At 43.2% G+C, this 13,159-nt stretch overlaps 1 protein-coding gene across 3 annotated transcripts in view; it reads right to left on the bottom strand.

Moving 5' to 3' along the window:
* The window catches only part of LOC133419404 (leucine zipper putative tumor suppressor 2 homolog), a 47,669-nt gene that overhangs the window by 19,339 nt on the left and 15,171 nt on the right, over positions 1 to 13,159 (bottom strand). For all 3 annotated transcript variants that reach the window (XM_061708564.1, XM_061708565.1, XM_061708566.1), the window contains exon 2: positions 6,087 to 6,211. The gene's annotated coding sequence lies outside the window, so the exon portion shown is untranslated. The remainder of the gene's footprint in view (positions 1 to 6,086; positions 6,212 to 13,159) is intronic.

Genomic DNA, 13,159 nt, shown 5'->3' with positions numbered 1-13,159 from the left:
GTAAAATTCAGAATCCAATTTAAAATTGTATTACTTGCGTATAAAGCCCAAAACGGCTTAGCTCCGCATTATTTGCAAGACCTGATAGTGCCTTATGTTCCTGTCAGAGCTCTCCGTTCTCAGAGTGCAGGTTTACTCGTAGTTCCTAGAGTATCTAAATGTAGATTTGAAGGGCGGGCGTTCTGCTATCAGGCACCACTACTATGGAACCAACTTCCAATCTGCGTTAAGGAGGCTGACACCACCTCCACCTTTAAAACTAAACTTAAAACCTTTCTGTTTAGTAAAGCCTACAGTTAGTGTTTAGTAAACCTCTAGCTGGTGTTGGTAAATCTCTAGGTAGTGTAAACTCTAGTGTGTTAGAGTCAGTAGTCATAGTTGCAGCAATAGAACAAGACTCTAATAGTTAGTCTCAAATATAGCTTGGTGGTAGATATGCTGCTATAGGCCTATGCTGCAGGGGGGGCACCGACATGATCCGCTGGGCGGTGCCTCTCACCCTTCTTCTCCTCTCCTCTTCCCTTCCTCTCTTCTCCATTTCCATTTTTATTTATTATAAGTATCTCATAGCTATCGTTTTTGTCCATCGCTCCTGTAGTTTCTTGTGCCGGCCCCCCTTTTTTCTCTTTTTTCTCTTTTGTTCATGGTGCAGCATCCTTTGCCGGTGGCGAAGAGCATCTCTGAATGCACAACACCGGAACCTGCAGTGTGGGAGTGAGAGGGGCAGGGTAACGGCCCGGGCAGGCGGGGGGAGAGATTTGTCCTTCAAGACTCCTCTCCCTGGCCCTGCCCCTTCTCAACCTTTCCCCGACCCTGAACCTAACCTGGGGCTTGCTGATTGGGCCGGAGCTTTGGGAGCTGCATGCTGGCCTGCGGTCCCCACCCCCGGTCATCCCGCTGCTGCTTCCACCTGCCTGCTATGTGCTGCTGATGTCCCCGACCCCCCAGTCTGGCCCTTCGCAGGAGGGTCCCCCCTTATGATCCAGGTCCTGGTCCAGGTTTCTTCCCTCCTAAAGGGGAGTTTTTCTTGCCACTGTTTGGCTTAAGGTTTTTCTCCCACTAGGGGAGTTTTTACCTGCCATTGGTTATATAATTGCTCGGGGGTTTATGTTCTGGGTCTCTGGAAAGCGTCTAGAGACAACATCTGTTGTATTAGACGCTATATAAATAAAATTGAAATTGAAAAAATTGAAATTGAACTGATTATTAGTGTCTGTGTTTTTGACTTTTTCACTTTTTTCTAAACTAACATGCAAAACATAATTTTTATAGGCGGACTTTAAAAGTAAACTAAAGTAATTAAAGCAACTTCTCTTTTCGCCCGTGGTCTTAGCCACTCTAGCTTTCTTACCCCAGATTCCTCTCTGCCCTGCTGCTCTGGTGCTGGACCAGCTCATGGTGATCCTCCAGCCTCAACTCCAACGGGTCTCACTTCTAAGTCGGCTCAAGCGTTCACTATGTTCCCTTTTTGACCGCCCCTCTTGAGGGCCGACGTCTCTAAATCCCCATCAGAAAAAAAATACAAAAATTCTGAGGCCAAATGCCACCAGTGTGAATGAGAGCACAGCCCCCTCCCCTTCCTCTGCTTTCATGCTCTCCTTCTCCTTCTCCTCCTCCTCCTCCTCCTCCTCCTCCTCCTCCTCCTCCTCCTCCTCCTCCTCCTCCTCCAGCCCTGCTCCACTCCTCTGCACAAACGATCTATACTTTTCTCTGCAAAGTCCTCATCTGTCTTTGTTGGGCAGTAAAGCTGAGAAGAAAGGTAGGGTAAGGATGTCAAAGATGTCAATTAAGGTCATTGGCACCGCTTGTCCACGTTAATCAAAAGACACATGAAAAGAACTGTCCTTATATTTCCTGATTCTGAAAAACATTTCACTTGTCATTGATAAGCCATCCTCGCACTGGACAGATTCAGAGAATATCTTGAAAGAATGACACGTATTTGGATGTTTTTTGAGGTAGATGTCGATATACAGGACTGTCTCAGAAAATTAGAATATTGTGATAAAGTTCTTTATTTTCTGTAATGCAATTATAAAAACAAAAATGTCATAAATTGTGGATTCATTACAAATCAAATGAAATATTGCAAGCCTTTTATTATTTTAATATTGCTGATCATGGCTTACAGTGTAAGATTAAGATTCCCAGAATATTCTAATTTTTTTAGATAGGATATTTGAGTTTTCTTAAACTGTAAGCCATGATCAGCAATATTAAAATAATAAAAGGCTTGCAATATTTCAGTTGATTTGTAATGAATCCAGAATGTATGACATTTTTGCATTACAGAAAATAAAGGACTTTATCACAATATTCTAATTTTCTGAGACAGCCCTGTACAGTACAATATAATCCAATGACACTTTTATTATTGTCATTCTCCATTAGGTGCCACATCTTTCAAACTCACTTCAACTCCACTTCCCTGGGCAGTAGCTACTGATGCCTGCCATTGCTGCGTTCACCATACGTATACAATGTAGGCTGGAACACGGTGCCACCCACACCCTGCAACAGATGGAGGACTGATTCCTGTGCCACTGATTTATGTTATGGAAAGCCGCAGGGTAGAAGATTACAATCAAGCCTGTCCTTGTTGAAATTGTTGACTCCAGTAGCCAGCTGCAAGGAGCTGCCACCAACAGAGGAACTTTGTATATTTATGAATGTTGCACAAAACATCAGCACTGTTTAAAGAGGAGGTTGGCTGTGAAGAGGAAGGACTATATTTTTAGACTTCATGGTAACTCAAGTCTCATGATTAAATGTTCATCCTCGTTCAACTGGTTCAACTTGTACATCAACCACAAAACATCATTAGCATCTATTTCAAGTGTAAAAACCTCCAACTAATATTAAGATTTGACTTGAGCCTCATACTAAACAATATTGTATCGGGACTGAAAACATTCACACTGTTTTGTCAGCCATTGTCAAACTTTAGTCTGGTGGAGCAGTCCACATAACTGGCCAACACCGATCTTTGTTTGAGCACTTGCTACGTTATTTGTGACAGTTTCAAATACCCGTAGGCTCACATGTGCATGCTGGAAGCATCAATAGTGTTACTGTCCGCTCAGTTGGAATGGAGTGACGTCAACCATTGCTGAAGTGTGTTGCAACTGTGTTGCATTGCTTTGGAAGGCTTGCTCACAACCCACGTTGGGAAAATTAAAAAGTGCATTTTTCAGTACTGAACTACTACACACTTTGTAACAACATATGTATGTGACCTTCTCATGTGAGACTGAGTTATAAAACCATCAACGACCAAAAATGATTCAGAAATCTATTCCATATTGATAAGCCATCAATATGGAATACATTTCATATAAAAGGTATGAAAAGGAGACGTGTCTCCATTACTGGAGTTAAATTCTGGAATAATGACAACATATATTTAAAAACATGTCATTCTCTTTTGGTTTTTAAGAAAATGGTTTGTAAAGCTATTTTTGAAGCTTATAAGTGCGATTGACTATCTATTAATGTTTCTTTGCTTTTCTGTTGTTTCTTTGCTTTTCTATTTTCTTTTTGGTTTTCTGGAAGTTGGTAGCCAAAAAAAAGAAAGTTGATAATAATAGGATAGGCTTTTATAATCAGTTTGCTTCAGCCTATGCCTTTTCAGTCATTGTTAAACACATGATTATTGGTTTTGTGTGAAATGTTAATGCTGTGCACAATGTTTTTTGGTGTTGTGTTGTCATGACTGAATAAACTTTATTCATTCATTCATATTTGTGCTGTAAAAAACTTGCCCAAAGGACATTTGAGCTTTAGCAGCTCAAATGTCCTCGATAAGATACTGACAATTATCAAATTATGGTGAATAAACACTGTAACCTCCAAAGTAAGCACGCAATCATCGTCCAGATGTGCGTTACTCAGTGACAGTGGCAGAATCAGACCTCTACCTTGTTAAAGAGCAGGGGAAACAGCTGGGAGAGATGAAGCTGAGCTGCTCAGCTCCTACGTAAAGAGGTAAAGTAGGGTGCGAGAAGTAGGCTATGCCCTGCCACAGCCTTAGACACACACAAACACAAATCTGCCCCTCATTTCAACTCCCTCTCTCCCTGCTCCAGGAACTGGGTCATAATGGGCGGCACAAAGTTTGTCCTTGAGACGTTACACCGAGCAGGGAGTTGGGAGTCATCCTTACGGACGTCTCGCTGGGAGGTCAGGAGAGCACTGAATGTGCCACAAGTAGAGCCCCGTCAGACTGCAGCTGAAGCAATAGAAAGCACTCTCAGTTAGAGGACAATATCAAACAACAAACGCCATCAATCAGTCGGCTCAAAGCCACCACTGTTGGCATAAGACACGGCTGCAAATCTCCACCATGAAAGCCACCATTTACACCGCCACTATTGGCTGGAGAGGGTGGTTAACGTGACCGAACCCCCTCCCAGCCGAGGGAGCTGATTTACAGGCGGAAGAGGCAAAGTAAAACAGTATGTGGCTCCTTTGTCTTTCTGCAGGTTAGCAGAGCAAACGCCTGGAGGGAAATCTGGGTAGAAACCCAGATAAAACAAAACAACATTTCAACATGGCTTTGCAGGAATATATTGAGTACTTCCATCTGGCAGTCTCCAGTTTATCCTGTTTGGTCACATCAAATGTATAATCCTAGAAAAACACAGATGAACTATACAGGAATGCAGTTAGTGGGCACACTTCCAGTGAACACAGCGTGGATCCTCCGAGGCTACAACTCTAGTTTGTCTGCACCTCTAGCGGGTACAAACCGTTGGCCATCCATCACAGGCTGAGCTGCCATCTCTCTGCGGCCCGCCAGCCACCCCCAAAATAATCCACCACTACAAGAAGCCGTCCAAGAACAACGCAGAAATTATAAAACCTGGGGCCGGATTCACAAAACATTCTTAAGAAAAAAATCTTCTTAAGTGCCATTTTTATCTTAAGTTCAGTCTTAAGAAGAAAAAAAGAGAAGAAGTCATATTCTCCAAAAAAGTTCTTAAGTATTTTCTCAACTTTCTGCTTAAGTTTCTTCTAAAGAAAAAACTTAAGAATAAATGGTATTCTTGAAATAAAAGTTCTCAAATTTGTTCTTGACTTTTTTCTTAACTTTAAGACAACCTTGACCTGTCTTTATTTCTTCTGTGAAAAGGTAAGACTCTAATATCACCTTTTTCAACACATTTTAGACAAGTTTAGACTAGTAGGTCATAGTTTGAGGATATACTTTGTAATTAATTACACAAAGAGCCTGTTAACTGTTTGTTAGCATGTTAGTTAGCGTGGTAGTTAATTATTATTAATTTCCCAAATAGTATTTTGCTTTGCACATTAATCTCATCCACCATAACCTTGAAAAGTTCCTGCATCTCTTTTTCTCCTTCTCCATGTTTAGTGAGTGACTGACGGTTAAGACCAAACTACCTATAAATGTTGTTTGTTGGCGCGTGCAATGCAATGACATATTTTAAGAAGTTCTTAAGTAGGAAAAATAAGAAATTCGTTAGAAATGACAGTTCTTAAGACGGTTCATAAGAAAATATTGAGGAATTTCACTTAAGAACTTTCTTATGAACTTCTTAATTTTAGATCTTGACATTTCTTAAGATCGTTCTTAAGAACATATTGGTGAATCCGGCCCCAGGATGCTTGGCCCTTGTCGTGATTTGGTTCATGCGGTTTCAGATCTTAATTTGAAAAAAGAAAAAGAAAGTGAGGGGAGAAAAAGGACTTCTATGGTTTTATGACTAGTCTTGCCACAGGTGATTATTAAAATATACACAAATATTGAGTTGGCAAGGACTCGACTTCACCACACTCCCATTTTCTGTATAACGTGCCAAAGAGATTCGGGCTCTGGAATTACAGAAAAAGTTGTAAACTCGCTCACAGCAGGAATCTGTCACCCGCACAGGATGCAGCCTTTCACTTCTACGTGAAAAGCCATTTCCATTACGTTTTAATCAGACAGATTATAAGTGCCTAATGAAAAAAAAGAAAGGCAACACCTGTTTCACATAGAGAGCAATCAAAAAGTTTGGGGTTATTTCTCCTTTTTTTTTTGGTTTAAATTGAAACCCACACTTTACACAAAAGCCCAGTCTTACCTGTTAATGACGCCCTTTCTTCAGCTTCTGGAGGCGTTAGAGAAGCACATCCAGGTCTATTGAGCATTGCAGAAACTCACACTGTCGAGTAAAACGTCCTCTCTCGCTCCTGCCGTCCTCCTCAACTGATGGGATACAAGAATTAAAAAGAAGAAAGAAATGAACATGGTTGAATCAGCAGAAGCGACACAGAGAGACTTACACAGTTGAGGAGAGCTGGAAAGCCTGAAATGTGACATGTGTTTGTAAAAGTCAGCAAGAAAGAGGAAAATCTGAGTCACACTGGCAAGAAAAAGCTTCATATAGAGGTAGGCTGAGACTGAGGGGGATTTTCCACATTTGCAAGAGTGAAGACTAATCCTGAGACCAGCAACCTGTTCACAAATAATTACATTCAATTTAAAATGTTAATCTCTGCCAGCGCCTCTCATGGTAGTGAACCTCCATAAAAAGCTTCGGTTTTCATTTTTTACTTTTTATTTTGCGTCATCCCAGTTTGCACTATGAAGTGGTGAGTTGACAGGGGGCCTTGAATTTTATGTCTCTGCGAGGGGCATAAATACTGCGTTCCCGATATTCCAACTACATCCTTGTCCATGATTTAAGCATCTGTGCATCTCTCTTCTTCAGTGAGACCAGGGACGTTTGCCAGAACAAATGTGGTCAACTGCCTACAGAGCTACTGTAACTTAATACTGAGCAAACCATGAGCTGCTCTAGCTGGACTTAAGGCACTACTTAAGTTTAATAAAAGCAGATGGAAGTGCTGAGGACACTGTGGCTTCCCACACTCACGTAGCTCAGTCCAAAACATGTTCCTAAGTGTTGTGGTGCAGGGACAACCATCGCATAAACATAGGGCCCCATGTAGTGTTTCCTTTCTTTTTAAAGGCCAACAATAACACCAACAGGTGTTTCGCTTGAGCTGTAGCTGCAACCATCACCTACTTTTCTCACAAAGAGTGGGATTATCCTTATTAAATGGAAGCGCAAACAGGAAGATTTGAGCTTCTGAAACGTCCTCATGATGTTATTTATTTAAAAGTCAGCAAGGAGTCACCTTCCAGTAGCATTTAATAGCAGTGAAAAACAATGTTACCTGTAACTTGACCTAAAAGTGTCTTTAAACAATAAACAGAAGACGTGTTGCAGAGTAATACTTCCCCTCTATGGGGGGGAGTTTTATTTAGAAGTAAGAGCAGCCTTGTGCAATTTAACCCTGTGTGCAAAAATTACCCTTGGCGCCCTTAAATCTAATTCATTACAATTCAAAACACCTTTTCTCAACAGAGGCTCATGTCATTAAAAAAGGCTAATGAAATATCACGAGAGTTTATAAAACTTTCCCCCCTACGTGTTTGTAAATGGCCTTACATGTACTTGTGAGGCCATTTAAATGGTCTTTTAAAACGCATAACATGTTAACAAATAACATATGGCATTTTGTCATATGTTATTTGACAAATAAAACCCATTAAAATCAACATTAATCAGTGCGCTGATGAAATGAGGAGGAATCTCTGAGGACAAATCCGAAGACTCCTGTCCTGATTAAGAGTGTCAGATGACAGATGAAGACAAACAGGATACAGGTTAGAGTTTAATCTCATGCAACGAAAAGGATTAGCAGCATTTCAGGAGGCTTTCTAGCAATGGTGAATGTTAGAGGTATTCAGTCGCTTGCAACCAGCAGTTTCACCATGAGATGTTACTAAAACCTCAACAGGCTTTTAAACTGTATCGATCGATTGGCGCGAACATACTGTACTGGCATTTCTTTGTGGGACATTTCTCCCTTTTGCCGGTCATGATACCTGCGTTAGATCACCTCTTTTTTCCACCACCGGAGGTAGACCAGAAGGCATGAAAAATGAGAGACCGGTCGTGTATGGAAGAGCTACCCGACCATTCTGTAACCCAGTGAGAAGTGTGAGAAGACCCGGACACTTCCAGCTGGTGAGGAAGACCCGGACACTTCCAGCTGGTGAGGAAGACCCGGACACTTCCAGCTGGTGAGGAACACCCGGATACTTCCAGCTGGTGAGGAAGTCCCTGATACTTCCAGCTGGTGAGGAATACCCGGATACCTCCAGCTGGTGAGGAACACCCGGATACTTCCAGCTGGTGAGGAAGTCCCTGATACTTCCAGCTGGTGAGGAAGACCAGGACACTTCCAGCTGGTGAGGAAGACCCGGACACTTCCAGCTGGTGAGGAAGACCCGGACACTTCCAGCTGGTGAGGAACACCCGGATACTTCCAGCTGGTGAGGAAGTCCCTGATACTTCCAGCTGGTGAGGAAGACCAGGACACTTCCAACTTGTGAGGAAGACCCTGATACTTCCAACTGGTGAGGAAGACCCGGACACTTCCAACTGGTGGGGAAGGCCCGGACACTTCCAACTGGTGGGGAAGGCCCGGACACTTCCAGCTAGCGAGGAAGGCCCGGAAAGTGGGGGGGACATGTTCCCAGTGGAAATTGCACCCTTGCGTCTCACAGCGTTTTATTTTCACTCGCTTTATTTTATACTATTTATATACTATTTATACTTTTACTGTGACCACCAAATAATGTAGTTTTCCTGTCCTCCACCTCATCCTCAAAATTTCGATCTCAGTCTCAGTGAAATTCAGTGGCACGGTGGCTGGACACCTCTCATTCATTCTGAAGCCAAACAGGCTGCAGGAAGCCACTGCACATGCTCAGCAGGCTCATCCATATGCAAATACTACTTTCCATTGCCCTTTTAAGGTATGAAGTGGGCGTGTAGAGGGCGGGATATGAGACGGATTCAGCTGCGCAACCTTCCAGCTGGACTGTGATTTATAAAGCGAACATTGCGTGCAAATGTGCGTGCACACGGTTTTATAGATCCAGATTTTTTTTTGCGCCCGCCATTTTCGACTTTTGGGTGTACGTGCACTTTTAGTATGAATCCTACGCACTCCATTTTAAATGAGGCCCCAGGACATTTCCAGCTGGTGAGGAAGACCCTGATACTTCCAGCTGGTGAGGAAGACCCGGACACTTCCAGCTGGTGAGGAAGACCCGGACACTTCCAGCTGGTGAGGAAGACCAGGATACTTCCAGCTGGTGAGGAAGACCCGGACACTTCCAGCTGGTGAGGAAGACCAGGACACTTCCAGCTGATGAGGAAGACCAGGACACTTCCAGCTAGTGAGGAAGACCCGGACACTTCCAGCTGGTGAGGAAGACCCGGACACTTCCAGCTGATGAGGAAGACCCGGACACTTCCAGCTGGTGAGGAAGACCCGGACACTTCCAGCTGGTGAGGAAGACCCGGACACTTCCAGCTGGTGAGGAAGACCAGGACACTTCCAGCTGGTGAGGAAGACCCGGACACTTCCAGCTGGTGAGGAAGAACAGGACACTTCCAGCTGGTGAGGAAGTCCCTGATACTTCCAGCTGGTGAGGAAGACCAGGACACTTCCAGCTGGTGAGGAAGACCCGGACACTTCCAGCTGGTGAGGAAGAACAGGACACTTCCAGCTGGTGAGGAAGTCCCTGATACTTCCAGCTGGTGAGGAAGACCAGGACACTTCCAGCTGGTGAGGAAGAACAGGACACTTCCAGCTGGTGAGGAAGTCCCTGATACTTCCAGCTGGTGAGGAAGACCAGTACACTTCCAGCTGGTGAGGAAGACCAGGACACTTCCAGCTGGTGAGGAAGTCCCTGATACTTCCAGCTGGTGAGGAAGACCAGGACACTTCCAACTGGTGAGGAAGTCCCTGATACTTCCAGCTGGTGAGGAAGACCAGTACACTTCCAGCTGGTGAGGAAGACCAGGACACTTCCAGCTGGTGAGGAAGTCCCTGATACTTCCAGCTGGTGAGGAAGACCAGTACACTTCCAGCTGGTGAGGAAGTCCCTGATACTTCCAGCTGGTGAGGAAGACCCGGATACTTCCAGCTGGTGAGGAAGACCAGGACACTTCCAACTTGTGAGGAAGACCCTGATACTTCCAGCTGGTGAGGAACACCCGGATACTTCCAACTGGTGGGGAAGGCCCGGAGACTTCAAGCTAGTGAGGAAGGCCCGGAAAGTGGGGGGGACATGTCCCCCCTGTTCCCAGTGGAAAATGCACCCTTGCGTCTCACAGCGTTTTATTTTCACTCGCTTTATTTTATACTATTTATATACTATTTATACTTTTACTGTGACCACCAAATAATGTAGTTTTCCTGTCCTCCACCTCATCCTCAAAATTTCGATCTCAGTCTCCGTGAAATTCAGTGGCACGGTGGCTGGACACGTCTCATTCATTCTGACGCCAAACAGGCTGCAGGAAGCCACTGCACATGCTCAGCAGCCTCATTCATATGCAAATGCTACTTTCCATTGCCCTTTTAAGGTATGAAGTGGGCGTGTAGTGGGCGGGATATGAGGCGGATTCAGCTGCGCAACCTTCCAGCTGGACTGTGATTTATAAAGCGAACATTGCGTGCAAATGTGCGTGCACACGGTTTTATAGATCCCAATTTTTTTTTGCGCCCGCCATTTTCGGCTTTTGGGTGTACGTGCACTTTTAGTATGAATCCTACGCACTCCATTTTAAATGAGGCCCCAGGACACTTCCAGCTGGTGAGGAAGACCCGGACACTTCCAGCTGGTGAGGAAGACCCGGATACTTCCAGCTAGTGAGGAAGACCCGGACACTTCCAGCTGGTGAGGAAGACCCGGATACTTCCAGCTAGTGAGGAAGACCCGGACAGTTCCAGCCGGCGGAGTCGCAGCATTTTTTTCTTTACTGTGCTGATGCTGTACGTGTAGCTGAATCTGTCTTACACTGTCAAACCTTCACGGTCGACTTCATATTTTGTGTCCTTGAAATGTTTTAATTACACTAACTTCAAAGGATCCTTTACAAAAAGAAGTTGAAAGACAGAAATAGAAAGAATGCAGGCAAACTGAGGTTTAATACACCGAAAAAAAGTGTAAAAAACAATATTACTATTTAAAATTTAAAAAACTTTGGGCATGACTGCATACAGTGAGCTCACGGAGACCCTGTGCAGTGGTCTACAGCTACAGGTTACATAAAACAACATTGGCTGCAAGGAAATACATCTATTCTAGGAAGGACAACATTAAAAAAAAAGAAAGAAAGAAGCAAAGACAAGGTGTCGTATATTCCAGGCTTACCCTCACACACAAACGTGCCGGAAAACACAGTCATCAAACAAAACACCACAAGGTCACTGGGCCATTAAGGGTGGTGTCTAATTTCTTCCCTATCCAAACACTGCCGTCCCACCGCCCTTATGTGCATTACTGTAAACGTTGGTTGTGAAAGGTTCCAGACAAGATAAATACAATAACAAACACGAGGCCATTCACACCCTGATCAAAGGCCGTTCAGAAAACAGAAGTAGTGCAACCACGGCGGCCATGTTGACACTGTTCTTTGTGTACAGGAGTAGGTGAGGCAAAGATATGAAGGTCGAGGAAAAGCAAAAAAAGACTAGAACTCAGAAAGTCTATATCATACAGATGTTAAACACTGTGTGCAGTGGGGGGGAAGCAAATTTACAACACGCCTGCCTCGTTTGTAAAAAAGCCCACATGGAAAGCATTACTGTACATTCCATCAACAGCTCAAAATCAGTGTATTTTCCTCAGACATCCTCATTAAGTTTCACTCAAGCCAAACCTCAAACATCCTCCACCGTTTCAGAAACCTACTCAGAAAAGTTTGTCCTTTTATTTTATACAATGACCACATTAAAGATAAAAATTTGATATTTTCTTGATTTCGTGATTATTTCATGTTTATTCGTTTGCTTTATTTATACAAGGGGTCCTGCGCAGGAAGTAAATAACTTATCAGTTGCCCCACAGAGTTATGAGGGTCATCCTGCTCAGTCAGGCACAGATGGAAGTAGCAAACAGTTTACAGAAACATACAAACAAACAAAAACTATCTATGGTCCCATCAGTGAGCACAGCGGCTCTGCCCTGATGACTTCACATCCACTTCCACTCTGCCCGAATAAGCTCTTATGCAACGCTGTGAACCAGCTACTGCACATCCCACCACCCACACAGCTCCGGGTTCACACTAGGCCTGTGTTGAAAAAATCCATTTCCCAATTCTAAATCGATTCTCATATTAATTCCTAAAAATCGATTCATATGTCTAAAGATCGATTTTTTTTTTTTAATTTATGTATCTTTTTTTCATCATTACATTACAACTTTTGGTTATTTTTTTGTTTATCCCCAAAAAAGGAATGTTTTGTTGGACACGAGAATAACTGGTTCCATGTTTTTGCCTTTAAATATGTTTAAAGGTATGAAAACATTAAAGTGTTCAGTTATAATTGCATAAGTTGTCTATATTTCATTACTTTATACATTGTCTTGGGGTTACATTTGCAAAAAATGCTAAAAACCAAATTCTCAAAAATTAAAAACCAAAATAGACCAAAAATGGAACAAATAAAAACGGAATGTGGAAAAAAATAAAACCAATTTCATCCGTCTCGTTTCCTCCCTGGATCTGTTTGGTAATTCTGCCCCACGATGTTTCTGAAAGCAGTTCTATCAGCATTCTGGGAGCTGATTGGTCCTTACAGCATCATTAGCTGCAATACTTGCTGTTGAATCTCAATATAATACTAGTATTAATATTTTGCATAACTACAGTCATATAATTCATGCAACAGCTGAAAAAACAGTTTTATTAACACTAACCCAAATCAATATCGGAATCGAATGGGATCGAATCAAATCTTAATAATCGATTCTGAATCTTAACAATCGGAATCGAATCGATTCTTGACATTTGAATGGATCCCCAGCCCTAGTTCACACCCTTGCTCTCCCCAACCACCTTCCCCCCTTTCACTCCGTCACCCACGATACGGTCAGTCTCCCCCACTCAGCAACCTTTCCTGAGGTCTATGTTGTTTAGTGAACTGCATAAATGACCAGTATTACCTGCTGGTTCTTCACTGTCCTTTGTTCCCCTTCAATATAATCAACATACACGTCAGAGTATTTGTATTTTGTCTTACGTCCTTTCAGCTGGAGAAAAAGCAGGCTAGAAATCAC

This window comes from Cololabis saira, chromosome 19 (genome assembly GCF_033807715.1).
Source record: "Cololabis saira isolate AMF1-May2022 chromosome 19, fColSai1.1, whole genome shotgun sequence".
Classification (NCBI taxonomy): domain Eukaryota; kingdom Metazoa; phylum Chordata; class Actinopteri; order Beloniformes; family Belonidae; genus Cololabis; species Cololabis saira.
The sequence above is the reverse complement of the archived record's forward strand: the minus strand, read 5'-3'. Positions and strand labels throughout refer to the sequence as shown.